We start from the raw sequence: 6,081 nt of genomic DNA, 5'->3' as shown, positions 1-6,081 counted from the left end.
CAGTACACTTGCTGGTTAGTTGTGCGAAGTTGTGTTTATGCCATGGTATTGAACACCAAGTTTTTGGATTCATTACCGGGGATTATTTGATTTGTGAAAAGTATTGATCACAATTTCGTGCACCAGACTTCATCATTCTAGTTTGTTCTCTTAACTTGGTTTTATTCTTCCATGTTCTTTGTTATGTTCAATTTTGTCATTCAGATACTTTTATGATTAATTAATGCAAGGATTATTTCTTTTTAATTTAATTTCCATTCCAATAATCATATCTTCTTTTAATTCCCTTTCATGTGCCATGGATTCTTTATTTACAATGCGTGAGTAGTTTCATTACTTGATGGGGAGTTGATTAAAAGGAACTCTTGAGTTGGAAGGATTGAAGGAAAAATTTGTAATTGGGTTAAATGTTGGATTGCTATCCTGTCACCGATGCCAATCCCTTTGAACTAAGTGGGTTGCGACTTGTGAACAGATCTGGCATTCCAACTTGTTTGACTTTCCCTTACCTAGTAAGGGATAACCAAACAGAGCAACCATTAATTATAAATTAATCTTAAAAATCATTCAGTCAATGATAGAGATTCTAACCAATCAATTCCCAGTCAAGGCTTTTATTTATATTATTTAAAATTCCTCAATTTAAATTCCAATTTACTTAGCTCAACTTTTTGGAATATCTGATTAATAAAACAGCACACTTTTCTGCAACTCGTTGGGAGACGACCTGGGACTTAAAATTCCCAGTAATTTTAATTTAAACTTTCTGTGACATATTTCTAAATTGATAGGCAGATTTTCGGTGATTTAAGAACTATACTTGCAACGTAACCATTTTAATAAATTTTTAATTCACCAGCTTCTGCACTCCATCAGGGCTTTGTTTGACTCTGTATTGAGAGAAGCTTTTCATGCTTCTTCTCTATGTTTACAAAAGAAGATCCTTGAGCCTTAAACACAAGGTAGTCCTCATTCAATTGAAGGACTAACTCTCTTCTGTCCACATCAATCACAGCCCTTGCTGTAGCTAGGAAGGGTCTTCCAAGGATGATGAATTCATCCTCATCCTTCCCAGTGTCTAGGATTATGAAGTCAGCAGGGATGTAAAGGTCTTCAACCTTTACCAAGACATCCTTTACAAGTCCATAAGCCTGTTTCTTGGATTTGTCTGCCATCTCTAGTGAGATTTTTGCAGCTTGTACCTCAAAGATCCCTAGTTTCTCCATTACAGAGAGTGGCATGAGGTTGATACTTGATCCTAGGTCACACAGAGCCTTTTCAAAGGTCATGGTGCCTATGGTGCAAGGTATCAAGAACCTTCCAAGACTCTGTTTCTTTTGAGGTAACCTCAGTTGAACCAATGCACTTAGTTCATTGATGAGCAATGGAGGTTCATCCTCCCTAGTCTCATTACCAAATAATTTGGCATTCATCTTCGTGATTGCTCCTAGATATTGAGCAACTTGCACTTCAGTAACATTTTCGTCCTCTTCAGAGGAAGAATATTCGTCAGAGCTCATGAATGGTAATAGCAGGTTCAGTGGAATCTCTATGGTCTCTAGATGAGCCTCAGATTCCTGTGGTTCCTCAATACGGGACTCCTTGTAGTCCAGTGGACGTCCCATGAGGTCTTCCTTATCGTGAATCATGTCCTCTTCCTTTTCTATAGGTTCGGCCATTTTGGTTGTATTAATGGCCTTGCACACTCTTTTTGGATTCTCTTCTGTATTGCTTGGGAGAGTACTAGGAGGAGTTTCAATAATTCTTTTACTCAGCTGACCCACTTGTGCCTCCAAATTTCTGATGGAGGACCATGCCTCAGTCATAAAACTGAGAGTGGCCTTAGATAGATCAGAGACTATATTTGCTAAGCTAGAGAGGCTCTACTCAGGATTCTCTGTCTATTGCTGAGAAGATGATGGGAAAGGCTTGCTATTGCCAAACCTGTTTCTCCCACCATTATTGTTATTGAAGCCTTAATGAGGCTTCTGTTGATCCTTCCATGAGAAATTTGGGTGATTCCTCCATGAAGGATTATAGGTGTTTCCATAGGGTTCTCCCATGTAATTCACCTCTTCCATTGCAGGATTCTCAGGGTCATAAGCTTTTCCTTTAGAGGAGGTGTCTTAAGCTTGGAATCCAATCAGACTCTGAGAAATCATATTGACTTGCTGAGTCAATATTTTGTTCTGAGCCAATATGACATTCAGAGTATCAATCTCAAGAACTTTTTTCTTCTGAGTCACCCCATTATTCACAGGATTTCTCTTAGAAGTGTACATGAACTGGTTGTTGCAATCATTTCAATGAGTTCCTGGGCTTCTGTAGGCATTTTCAGATGAAGAGATCCACCAGCAGAGTGGTCCAATGACATCTTAGATAACTCAAACAAACCATCATAGAATATACATATGATGCTCCATTTTGGAAACATGTCAGAAGGACACGTTTTGGTTAATTACTTGTATCTTTCCCAACCTTCATAAAGGGATTCACCTTTCTTCTGTCTGAAGGTTTGGACATCCACTCTGAGCTTACTCATCTTTTAAGGTGGAAAGAATTTGGTCAAGAAAGCATTGACCAGCTTGTCCCAAGAGTTCAGGCTTTCTCTAGGTTGTGAGTCCAACCATGTTCTAGCTCTGCCTCTTACAGCAAAGGGGAAAAGCATAAGTCTGTAGACCTCGGGATCAACCCCATCAGTCTTAATAGTATCACAGATCTACAAGAATTCGGATAAGAACTGATGAGGATCTTCTGATGGAAGTCCATGAAACTTGCAGCTCTGCTGCATTAGAGAAATTAATTGAGGCTTAAGCTCAAAGTTGTTTGCTCCAATGGCAGGAATTGAGATGCTTCTTCCATAGAAGTTGGAAGTTTGTGCAGCATAGTCACCAAGCATCTTCCTTGCATTGTTGGCATTGTTGTTATTTTTGGCTGCCATGTCTTCTTCTTTTTCAAAAATTTCTGTCAGGTCCTCTCCAGTGAGTTGTGCTTTAGCTTCTCTTAGCTTCCTCTTCAGAGTCCTTTCAGGTTCAAGATCAGCTTCAACAAGAATATCTTTATCCTCGTTCCTGCTCATGTGAAAAAGAAGAGAACAGAAAAGAAAAGGAATCATCTATGTCACAGTATAGAGATTCTTTTATGTGAGTAGAAGAAGAGAAGAAGAGAAGAATGAGGTAGAGAGAAAATAAAGAGAATTCGAACACAGAGAGGGAGAGAGGGTTCGAATTTTAAGAAGGAGAGAAGTGTTAGTAAATAAATAAATAAATAGAAAGAGATGAGAGAGAGAAGAAATTTGAAAATTAATTAGAAGAAAAGAAAAGAAAAATATTTTTGTTTTTATTTTAATTATTGGTTAGTATTCAAAAATATTAGAAGAAATAAAATAAAATTAGAGTTTAAAATAATTAGTTAATTAGAAAGGTTTTTTGAAAAAGTTGTTAGTGGTTTTCGAAAATTGGAGAGAAAAGTAGTTAATTGAAAAAGATTTGAAAACAAATTTTGAAAAGATAAGAAGTTAAAAAAAGATTTTGAAATTGAATTTTAAAAAGATATGATTGAAAATTTATTTTGAAAAAGATTTGAAAAGGAGATTAAAAAGATTTGATTTTTGAAATTAAAGTTGATTACTTGACTAACAAGAAACTAGAAGATATTATTCTAGAATTTAAAGATTGAACTTTTCTTAACAAGAAATTAACAAACTTGAAATTTTTTGAATCAAATCCTTAATTGTTAGCAAGGTTTTCGAAAATATGAAATAAAAATAAGAAAAAGATTTTGAAAATCAATTTTTAAAAAAAAATTCGAAAAACATGAAATAAAAATGAAAAAGATTTGATTTTTGAAAAAGTTTTGAAAAGATAGGATTTTTAAATTGAAAATTTGACTTGACTCATAAGAAACAACTAAATTTAAAAAAAATTTGATTGAGTCAATCCCAAATTTCGAAATTTATGAGACAAATAAGGGAAAGATATTTTTTATTTTTGAATTTTAAATGAGGAGAGAGAAAAACACAAAAATGACTCAAAACACAAAAATTTAAGATCAAAACAAAAAAATGCATGCAAGAATACTTTGAATGTCAAGATGAATACCAAAAACCCTTTGAAGATCATGATGAACATCAAGAACATATTTTTGAAAAATTTTTTAAGAAAAGAAACACATGCAAGACACCAAACTTAGAAATTTTTAATGTTTAGACACTAACAAATTGAAAATGCATATGAAAAACAAGAAAAGACACAAAACAAGAAAATCACAAGATCAAACAAAGACAATCATTAAGAACAACTTGAAGATCATAAAGAACACCATGCATGAGTTTTCAAAAATTTTTTAAGGAAAATTAAAAATTTGCAATTGACACCAAACTTAAAATTTGACACCAGATTCAAACAAGAAACACAAAATTATTTTTTTTTATGATCTTATTAAATTTTTTGTAATTTTTTGAAAATTTTTTTGGAAAAACGAAAAAGAAGAAAAAATTTTTTTTTTGAAATATTTTTGAAAACTTTTTGAAAATAAAATACAGGTTGAAACAAGAAGAAAATTAGCTAATTTGAGCAACAAGATGAACCGTGAATTGTCCAAACTCGAACAAACACCAGCAACGGGCCAAAAACTTGGTACAAGAAATTGTGAGTTCACGCTTTTCTCACAACTCCGCGCAGCTGACCAGCAAGTGCACTGGGTCGTCCAAGTAATACCTTACGTGAGTAAGGGTCAATCCCATGGAGATTGTCGGCTTGAAGCAAGTTATGCAATTCATTGGTGGAAATTTCAGATAAGCGTATGGAGATGCTTTGTTCCCTCTGAGCCTCTGCTTTCCTATTGTCTTCATCCAATCTTGCGTACTCCCTTCCATGGCATGCTGTATGTTGGTGGATCACCGTTGTCAATGGCTACCATCCGTCCTCTCAGTGAAAACATGTCCGCTACAGTTTCCCGCATGGCTAATCAGCTGTCGGTTCTCGATCGTGTCAGAATAAGATCCATTGATCCTTTTGCACACTGTCACTGCGCCCAACACTCACGAGTTTGAAGCTCGTTATAATCATCCCATCCCAGATCCTACTCAGAATATCACAGACAAGGTTTAGACTTTGTGGATCTCAAGAATGCTGCCAAATGATTCTAGCTTATACCACGAAGGTTCTAATGTCACAGATTCGAGTGCTCTGTTGTCAGGAGAGGTGATTCAGATCCGTGGGTCAAAGACCAAAGAGATTATACTCCAGCTGTCGTCCAATGACTATGTTGAACATCATGTAGACCGCTTTATGGTTGCCAGGCACGCGGATCTTGGCAAAGCGAGTAACAAAGATTGGGTGATTGTCACAAGTCACCCCTTCATTCTGACTTAACTGAATTAAGTACGATAGTATATCTTGGAGCAGAAGCAGGCGTGAACTGAATAGAAAGACAATAATACTTGCACTAATTCATGAGGAACAGCGGAGCTCCACACCTTAATCTATGAGGTGTAGAAACTCCACCGATGAAAATACATAAGTGATGAAGGTCTGGGCATGGCCGAATGGCCAGCCCCCAAAACGTGATCAAGAGATCAAAAGTGCTCCTAAGATAGTCTCAAAAATTATCTGAAGATATGAATACAATAGTAAAAGGTGCTATTTATACTAAACTAGTAAACTAGGTTTACAGAAAATGAGTAACTAAGTGTAGATAGTGCAGAAATCCACTTCCGGAGCCCACTTGGTATGTGTTTGGGCTGAGCATTGAAGCTTTCACGTGCATAGGCTCTTCTTGGAGTTTAAACGTCAGTTTTGGTGCTAGTTTGGGCATTTAACTCCAGCTATGGTGCCAGTTCTGGCGTTTTATGCCAGAAAATGGTCTCTGGTGGGCGTTTGGACGCCAGTTTGGGCCATCAAATCTCGGGCAAAGTATAAACTATTATAAATTACTGGAAAGCCCAAGATGTCTACTTTCCAATGCAATTAAGAGCGCGCCAATGGGGCCTCCATAGTTCTAAAAGGTCCACTTCAAGTGCAGGGAGGTCAGAATCCAACAGCATCTTTAGTCCTTTCTCAGCCTCTGAATCTGATTTCT

The 6,081-nt window shown here is 36.3% G+C and overlaps 1 non-coding gene across 1 annotated transcript; it reads left to right on the top strand.

The window, feature by feature from the left end:
* The first annotated feature begins 2,432 nt into the window (after nt 1-2,432).
* On the top strand, nt 2,433-2,536 carry LOC127742480 (small nucleolar RNA R71). Its single transcript, XR_008003756.1, has one exon. It is a non-coding gene; the product is annotated as a small nucleolar RNA R71 (small nucleolar RNA).
* The last annotated feature ends 3,545 nt before the right edge of the window (nt 2,537-6,081 follow it).

This window comes from Arachis duranensis, chromosome 1 (genome assembly GCF_000817695.3).
Source record: "Arachis duranensis cultivar V14167 chromosome 1, aradu.V14167.gnm2.J7QH, whole genome shotgun sequence".
NCBI classification, from domain to species: domain Eukaryota; kingdom Viridiplantae; phylum Streptophyta; class Magnoliopsida; order Fabales; family Fabaceae; genus Arachis; species Arachis duranensis.
This window is presented reverse-complemented; position numbering and strand designations above follow the sequence as displayed.